At 39.9% G+C, this 9,256-nt stretch overlaps 1 long non-coding RNA gene across 2 annotated transcripts in view; it reads left to right on the top strand.

Annotated features, from left to right (window-relative positions):
- The window catches only part of LOC116503151, an 87,806-nt gene that overhangs the window by 59,739 nt on the left and 18,811 nt on the right, over positions 1–9,256 (top strand). Inside the window, exon 1 of one of the 2 annotated variants that reach the window (XR_004254662.1) lies at positions 63–185. The exons of the other annotated variant lie outside the window; for it this stretch is intronic. This is a non-coding gene — a long non-coding RNA (uncharacterized LOC116503151). Of the gene's footprint in view, positions 1–62; positions 186–9,256 lie in introns of those variants that run through there. 2 annotated transcript variants of the gene reach the window in all.

The raw sequence follows: 9,256 nt of genomic DNA, 5'->3' as shown, positions 1-9,256 counted from the left end.
TTTTTAAAAAGTTTGTAAAATTCCACTGCTGAGCTATGCTCCCCCCACCCCCCGCCTTTTTATTTATTTTTTCTGGTAATTTGCCTGAATCATCCAGCCTGCGTCTGAATCATTGTGGTATCTTCTTTCCGTGTGATTCAAAGTATAATGTAACTGGAGGAACTCTTCGTTATCCTACAGCTACGGTAAATGCTTGCTTCTTCAGAGCCTGAGCTTTATTTAACATTCACACATGAAATCTCGTGTGTGCATTTTACGCCCCTCTGATTTGGCATTCAAAAAATGTCACAGGCTGCAGCTGTATATCTCTATCATGTCGTTTGCTTTCTTGTCTTATTATTCACATTTTCCCCCTTCTGTATTCATATAAACCTAAGAACAGTGCGCCTGCCAAGCGAGGGTAACAGACCATGCATCTGATGAAGTGAGCTTCATAAAAAATCATGCCACAGTCAATCTGTTCTTCTTAAAATGTTTTATCAAGATTTTGTATTTGCTCCTGTAAAACATTAACACGGCCATTAGTTCCTCATACTAAGTTTTTATATGTAGAGAAAAAGCCTAATGTTGCAAAAGGCCATGAATGGCTGCTTAGAGATTGTACCACTAAAGTGATACAAGAGCTGGAAGCAGGGGTGAGATTACCGAAGGGACAACATCAGGGTTACCATGTGCATCATCCTTTTTTCTTTTTAAAGTTTATCTGGGGACAGTGTACCTCTATTGTGATATAAAAGTCCTATAGTAACCTGCAAGGAAGCAGCTGCAGGCTTTTGTGTTGGCCAAAAGCCTTTTAGAAACCTTCTCCAACTCTGCTTGGAAGTGTTTGGCTTAATGAGTACTACGGCAGGAAGGTTATGGATCCACAATGAAGCTTTGGTCTCCACAATGTAAAAAAGCTGTGGAGACTCTAGAAAGAGCACAGAGAAGAGCAACAAAGATGATTAGAGGACTGGAAGCTAAAACATATAAAGAACGGTTGCTGGAACTGGGTATGTCTAGTTTGATGAAAAGAAGGACCAGGAGTGACATGATAGCAATGTTCCAATATCTCAGGGGTTGCCACAAAGAAGTGGGAGTCAAGCTATTCTTCAAAGCCTCTGGGATAGGACAAGAAGCAATGAATGGAAGCTAATCAAGGAAAGAAGCAACCTAGAACTAAGAAAGAATTTCCTGATAGTTAGAACAATTTATCAGTGGAACATCTTGCCTCCAGAAGTTGTGAATGCCCCAACACTAGAATTTTAAGATGTTGGATAACTATTTGTCTGATGTGGTGTAGGATTTCCTGACTAAGCATGGGGTTGGACTAGAAGACCCCCAAGGCCCCTTCCAACTCTGTTATTCCATTCTATTCTTTCCCTTCACGTGTATATTTTCTGATCTCATAGGGCTCACAAATCTGAAAGGATGAAACCAAGGCTTAGGAAGCTATAAAATACCAATGCAGAATATGTACAGCTCCTATGAAATTATATAATATGAACATATATTATATTTTATATGATAACATTTAATATAATACATAAGAACAACGGTTTCCAGAATTGGGCATGTTTAGTGTAATAAAAAGAAGAACTAGGGCGGGAGGGTTATATGATAGCAGTCTTTCACAAAAAAAATGGAGGAATCAACATGTTCTCCAAAGCAGGACAAGAAGCAATGGATGGAAACTAATCAAGGAGAGCAAACCAACCTAGAAATAAGGAGAAATTTCCTGACAGTTAGAACAATTCATCAGTGGAATGGCTTGCCTCCAGAAGTTGTGGATGCTCCATCACTGGAGGTTTTTAGGAAGAGCTTGTCTCAAATGGTATAGGTTTTCCTGTTTGAATAGCAGATTGGACTAGAAGACCTCCAAGTTTTCTTAAAACTCTTATTCTTCTCTTAACCTCCCCAACTCTTAATATATGAGAGCCATGGCCATGAAAAATATAAAACAGCGGAGTAGGGAAATAAATAGCAGTGTAGAAAAATGCTATAGAAAGAGGTTTGCTCTATCTTGATCCATTGACCACAACCAATGGACGAAGACAGAGCAAACCTCTTTCTACAGCACTTTCCTACACTGCTATTTATTTCGCTGTTCCTTATTCTATTGTTTTATATTTTTCAGTGCAATACTATGGCCCTGGCTCTCATGTACTAAGCCCATGAAATGTTGATGTTCTAGGAAAAAAGCCCATCCATGTATATACAGGCAAATTGAAAGGTACAGAATGCTATGGGCAAATTTCATTCTGAACTCTCCCTAAAGTAAAATCCTCCTATCTCTCAGGTCTCAGTTATGGGCTGCAGACTAAAATGTGTTGTGGGAAAAAAAAACTTAAGATGAATTTGGTAGTTGGAACTTAAGGTTTTAAGTAGACTGTAGTAGTGCAGCTATGATTGAATTTAAAGAATAATGCTGTGGTGGGTTCCAGATCCCATTACAACTGGTATGGTGCAACGAGGCCCGGTGTCCCCCACATACATGTGCACAACACACGTACACATGCATGCATGCATCCTTACCTCCATGACACCTCCACAATGCTCCAGCAGAGTATAAGGCAGGCGCCGTACGGCAGAGTGTAGTGCAGGCGCCGTATGCACTGTGCACATGTGTGGAAGCGCCGAAGAGCTCAAATACATGTAAGGAGCTCAGGTGGGCGGGTGGGCCTTCCGGAGCACCGTACGGGAATAGTACCCGGCAGGCACCGGTATGCCAGTACCGGGGCGTACTGCTTGCAACCCACCACTGCTCCATAGGTCAGCATTATCTTTATGATCTCCTATATCAGAGCTAACAAACTCCCGGCCCGTGGGCAGGATGAATGCCCATGCCTAGTTTAGCAAAGGGGGGGGAGTCCCAATACATCACTTGATGCCACTATGACAACGTGAGTTTGACACACCTGTGCTGTATGATTGCCCAATGAATAATTCATGATGAGGCAGGCAGAAAGAAATCAGCTCTATGGTTCACTGAGATTGACAATATGTGCTGCAGGATTCTTCTCTTTATTTTAAAAGACAGATAATAACTACTTAGGCACTTGTAGAATCATAGGGCCAGAAGGGACCTTAAAGATATTCTAGTACAACCTTCTGCTTAAGACAGACTTTATACCATCTCAGTCAAATGGCTGTCTGGTCTATTCTTGAAAGCTTCCAGTGATGGAGCATCCACAACTCCAAGAGGCAAGCTGTTCCATTGATTAACTGTTCTCAATGTCAGAAATTTTCTCCTTACTTCTAGGTTGGATCTCTCTTTAACAAGCTTTCACCCATTTATTCTTGCCTTCTGGTGCTTTGGACAATAAGCCAATCCCTTCTTATCTGTGACAGCCCATCAAGCACTGGAAGATGGCTATTATGATGGCTAACATAAGCCACGGTGGTGCAGTGGTTAGAGTGGAGTACTGCAGGCTACTTCTGCTGACTGCCAGCTGTTTCCAATTTGGCAGTTCAGCTCTCATCAGCTGAAGATTGACTCAGCCTTCCATCCTTCTGAGGGGGGTAAAATGAGGACCCAGATTGCTGGGGACAATATGCTGACTCTGTAAACTGCTTAGAGAGGCCTGTAAAGCATTGTAAAGTGGCCTATAAGCCTAAGTGCTATTGCTAAGTCATGCCCAATCCTTCACTTTGATAGGCCAGACATACCTTGTTTTTTTTTTAATCGTTCATCATATGGTTCAGCTTCCAGACCCTTTATCAACTTTGTTGCTCTTCACTGCACACTTTCTAAAGTCTCAGCATCTTTTTGGTATTGCAGTGGCCAGAACGGGACACTGTGTTCCAACATGTAGCCTCACTAGTGCAATATATGCTGTTGTAGTTCTTATTTCACTTTTTCTTTTAAAAGTATACTAGACCTTTCAGTAACAAAAGGATTACGATCACTCTGCATTTATCTGCTACAGCAAGACTGCACATGCTCAGATTATCCCTATTTAAATCCAAGTTTCCAAACTTTTTTTTTGCAAGGATATAGAAGCAGCAATGAAGTGTGGAATACTAGTCATGGGGATAATGTGAATTCTTTGTATCAAATAGTCATTAAGTAGGCAACCTTTGGAAAGTAATGAGCACATCTGGTATTTTGAGACCATCATGTGAATCATTATCAAATTATTTTCATTGGCCAGTAGCTTCCCTATTTACAAAGCAGCTGTTGATGTGGCCAGTTACAAAACACCCAAATGTTTCAATGGTGCTGTTTCAAAAGACAACTGGACTTTCTTTGTTTTTCCTTGAAGTTGATTTGCTTCTTATCCAAGAAGCTTCTTCAGTACAAGTGAGAACACTTCAAAACAAAGCACTAGGCTCTTACCATCTACCAGCAATGTCTTGGTGTCCTGTGTTCTGCATGGACAGTTTAAATAAAGATGGCACCAAAGGCTGGTACCGGCTTTGCTTCATCTTATTTTTTAAGTAGCCGATAACCCGGTGTTGCCCGGGTATTTATTTATAAGGGCAAAATGTCTGGACCAAACATAATTTGGGATTTTCCCCCTTTCCAGAGGGAGTCCCCTTGTGGAATACTGTGAAGCTGTTGCCATGGCAACTCCATTGTGCTGTACAATAGAAGCCATTTTACAGCAGTACAATAGAAGCCATCTAAAGGCACAACAGGCTGCATCTTAACAGAACACATACCCCAGGGGGTGTTAGAGGTGTCTTAGCCCCAATAACATTTTTCTCCAGAGAGTAAGTCATCTGTCTACCAAGTTTGGTTGACATTGCTCAAGGTGTTCCAGAGTTATGCTGGAACATATACACACACAGCCCTTTATATATATCTGTAGACCTATTATTATTATTAAATTGAATGACTAGAGACAAAATTAAGCCATGCAGACATAGACATCTGGAGTATCCCGTGCTTTTTTCAAACTGACAAAAGAAGTGTTGCACTGTGGCAGTTTGACCTCTATTCCTTTTATTTGCCTGTGTGATGTTACAACTCACTAGAAAAGGTTTTATTGTATTGGCACAATTCTGTTTTTATCATTGGCTATTCCCGTGGATCTTTGGCCCCACTTTTGATCAGTGACCACTCCAGGGGATGCTAGTGGAAGAAACTATCTAAGAAGGTGTGTGCTAGAACACTGGAGTTTGTGTACAAATTTGTGTACAAGTACCATATAGCACCAATCTTCCAATAATTTACTGGCAAAACAGAAGAGTTTTATACTAATTTATTATGCTAAACTCTTTTATATTAAATTAGGAGGCACTAACTAACCAAGTTATAACAAGGTTTTGCCACCAATTTCCAGATGACAGTGAAGACACCCTCTCAATTAAATTTATTAATTTTAATGTATGTAATTTATATTTTAATGTTTTAAAGGATGTTCATAATTAAAGATTTTGAGGCAGGAGGATTTTAAAAAAGCCTATAGATTTTTGGACCAGTCAGAAATCAAAATCAAATAACAATCCCTTAAATGGTATTGCCCTACCTCAATATCCTAGGGGCAAATCCATATTTAGAAGAACATATGGAAGTTCACTGTGTGTAGCATTTCTGTCAAGGCTTCTAAACAAACTCTTCGATTCATGGGATCCAGAGTTACACCTGAAATATGCAGCAATAAATGAATTCCCTTTAGAAATCTACTAGTTCAAGAATGAACCTGTCTGAGTGAACTTGTTCTTCTTGGAGAAATGTATATTGGAAGAGATCCAGCAATTGAGAGACCTTTGAGAAGATTAAAACGCAAACCACAGAGCAATTAAAGTAATTGGGTGAAGATACATTTTTAACCTGAAGTTAAAACATAGCTAATTTTGTTTTTGTACAAACCTCTGTGAAGGTACAGATGAGATAAATAGGTTTGGCTGCCTTCATAACTTTTGACTTTGACTGCCAAGGCCACAGGTTAAAGCCAATTCTATTTTTCCCCCTGAAGTTATTGTTGAGTATCTCTTATAGTAAACATTTACAGCTGTGGTGGGCAAAAGAAAATGGATGCCACATTTGAGGATTCTCATTTTACCACACACTTCTTTGTTTAGAACAAACCTATTACCTCACATTTGAATTGGCTATCATTATGAGCAAACCTTTCCTCACTTTTGAAAATGTTATCCCAATATCCAAACACCCATTCTTGTTGCTTAGTTTTAAAAAGGTATTCATTTCAAAGAGAGAGCCAATCTGGTGTAGTGGTTAAGATCTCAAAGTACCCTAGAAGCCAGGAGATGGTGAGTTCTAGCCTCACTAAGCCAGCTGGGTGAGCTTGGGCTGGTCCCTGTCTCAGCCCTGGGAAACAAAAAATTGAAAATTACTTCTGAAAGATTGCCAAGAAAACTGTAGGGACTAGTTTAGGCTGTCATGAGGATTCATAAATAGCTAGAAAACACACACTCATTTCAAAGGTGGCATGATGCATACTTCCCCACTCTTCTCTCATGGTTGAGAATCGTTTTCAAGTATAAATCCTGACATATCTCCCAGTTCAACAAAAGTATATGAACACTTTCTGGCAACCAAAATAGAAATGTGACTGCATGGGATTTTTCGGTGAGAGTGGGTCATCCTGAAATGGCTCAGCTGGAGTTCAAAGGGTCACCAACCACCTTAGGCATTTCCTCCTTCATGGATTCTCAAATGTCTGAATGGGAATGTCTGCTATGAAATGGTGGCTTCATTCTGAAGATATGTTCTTACATGGTTAGTACAATAGGATATCTTCAAGATAGGGCATGGTGGTTTTCTGAATGAGCCTATGGGCCCAAAGTGTCAGGTATACCTCCCTTGGGGAGGTGCAGACAGAGTCCAGAAGGGTGTGAATAATCTTTTAGTTGTACATTTTACAATAATTCAAAAAAAAACCAACACCCCACCTTTCCCAAATTTTCATTGTATTGTTTTCATTGTTCATTTTGTATTTATTTTAATGTTTGAATCTTTAGGGAAAGTATCCATATTAAATTTACACTAAAGCAGGGGTGTCAAATTTGTGTTGTTATGGCGCGTGACATATTAGGACTCCCCCCCCTTCACTAAACTGGGCGTGGGCGTGACCAGCGCATGACACATCTGGCCTGCGGGCCACGAGTTTGACAGCCCTGCACTAAAGGGAGCTTTGATTGCAAAACTTAGGAATTCCTGTTAGAGACACTGCATAGGCCATATATTGAGAGTATTTGATTTACTCACTAAGAGATTTGTGTTCCTTACTTCCTGTTTAGTTCCTATTAACTTATAAATAGAATATGCCCTGAAGCTAAACCTTAGTCAATTGGATGGTTGCAAAGTGTCTTACATGGGACTGTCCTTGAAGAACCTTCAGAAGCTATAGCCAGTCCAGAATGTAGCAGCTTGATAGCAGGGGGTATATCTCAAGGAAACCACAGAACTCCAAGATCAAGAATTTTGAGAATAAATCATGAAAAAGGTTTCGGGATTCAATCTTTCTGCCTATTAGTTTGAACAGAATGAGACCAAACTTGGTATCATAGGGAAAAGAAATGTCAGGTTTAAAAATGGGTTAGACTGGGCAGAGAGAAAACATTGCAGACAAAAACAAAAATCCCCAATGCAGCTTTAAGGGAGGATCCAGTAAGGAATGTGTTGGAATGTTGCTTACTCTTCCACTAGAAGCCCCTCCCTTCTGGTCACATGATCAGAACTAACTACATGCAATCTACACTATGCTCCCCAGTGTGTGTTTGTGTGTGTGTGTTCATGTTTGTGTGTGATACTACTTCATTACATGATAGAAAATGCAGTAAATTTTACATTTATTGTTAGTAAATGGAGTTAGAAGGGAGGACAGAAGCCATTCTTTGCAGGGTTTTCCTACAGTATTTGCTGAACCTTGAGCCTTGAACAACACAATGCTGCAGATATTTCCAACATTTCCCAATCTAGTCTAAAGTCCTGGAATTTTCTGATGGTCTCCTGTCCAAGGTCTGATACTGCTTTTTCAAGATCAGCCAAGAGACACTAGATATTGAAGTCTTTGGCAGTTATTTCCTGGAATCTAAATGCTGTTTTTATGAAGAGATTAGTTGTTTAGAAACAACATCAAACTAATATATACAGCCTTCTAATTTGTCTTGCTAGCAAATATTGAACCCTGTTTTTGGAAGAAGTATTAATAGTATAGGATACAAAATGAAAACATTCCCCGCTATCATCTGTCTTCTTTTTGAATATAGGCTCAATGTAAATTGATAAATGCACTAATAAGCATTTCACAATGAATGTATATTGTCTAAAAAGGCTTTCACAGTTTGGCAATTAATGTGTTCCAGCAGCAGAGAATTTCACAGATAATTGCCCAGAGAAATTGCATTTATTCTTCAATTTCAGTAAAAGGCAGGGCTATATTGAACATGCACTAAAATGGGAACAGTGTGAAATAGAGGATAGAGTATTAGATAAGAAACCCACATTCACATTCATTTTTATCTGCAAATTTCACTTGCTGAACCTGGGCCAGTCATTATCTCTCAGTCTGGTCTAGTTCACAGAATGGCTGTGAAGCTAACAAAATGTTTTTCTCCTGGACAGAAGGGCAACATGACATGAAATAAATTTGTACTGGTTGGCTTCACAAAGCAAGCTAATACATAATGTGTCAGCTTGCTTTTGTCTAAAGAGTATTGTATGACCTGAACAGAGGCTTCTCCATAGCCACCCTTAATCTGTGGAATATATTCCAGGTCAAAATAAGAAAATGATCTTTACTAGATTTCAAAGCCGCTTCAGTTTAACATTTTTTATTGAGTTATATGATAAAATAAGGTACAAAATGCAAAACTAAACAGGAGAATGGTGGGGAGGAAGAGGGGGAAGAGAACCGAGGAAGGGTAGGAAAAAAAGAAAAAGAAACATTAAATTCCTACTCTCTCTGTTGCAGTAAAATAAGGCATTGACATCTAATCACAACCTTTTGTTTTTTTATGTAATAATAGTAGCTGAATACCCATGCTCCGCTACAAAACTATGTGATTGGGCTTGATAAATCAACACTTACAGCTTGAAAATTAATGAGTAGTTATGATTGGCCTCTCCTCTCCCCTTCTCTCCCTTAGGTTGCCCCACAGAATCCTCCCCTATCCTATCCCCTTCTCTCTCTCTCTCTCTCTCTCTCTCTCTCTCTCTCTCTCTCTCTCTCTCTCTCTCAGCCTTGTCCCACAGAAACCTCTCCTATCTTATCTCCTTCTCTGCCTCAGCCTCCTCTCCAAACTCCCAGACAGCAGGCTGGATAGGTCACGCACTGGCCACGCACTGGCCACGCCCAAGTGGCAG

Source organism: Thamnophis elegans, chromosome 2 (assembly GCF_009769535.1).
Source record: "Thamnophis elegans isolate rThaEle1 chromosome 2, rThaEle1.pri, whole genome shotgun sequence".
Classification (NCBI taxonomy): Eukaryota; Metazoa; Chordata; class Lepidosauria; order Squamata; family Colubridae; genus Thamnophis; species Thamnophis elegans.
This window is presented reverse-complemented; position numbering and strand designations above follow the sequence as displayed.